Genomic DNA, 203 nt, shown 5'->3' with positions numbered 1-203 from the left:
AAGGTGAATCAGACGTTTTCTCATAAATGCGTTCCTTAGTGTATAAAAGTTACTCTTCCTTAAAATATTTGGTATCTGTGCAATACTTTGAACTTATACTAAAACAAAATGGTTACAATACGTTGAATCGCTGAAATCCGAGTAAGGTATGTTCTCTCTGCCCAGAAACGTTTGCTGGGGAGTCTCTTCCCCCCCCCCTTAAA

This window comes from Penaeus monodon, chromosome 20 (assembly GCF_015228065.2).
Source record: "Penaeus monodon isolate SGIC_2016 chromosome 20, NSTDA_Pmon_1, whole genome shotgun sequence".
Taxonomy (NCBI): Eukaryota; Metazoa; Arthropoda; class Malacostraca; order Decapoda; family Penaeidae; genus Penaeus; species Penaeus monodon.
The sequence above is the reverse complement of the archived record's forward strand: the minus strand, read 5'-3'. Positions refer to the sequence as shown.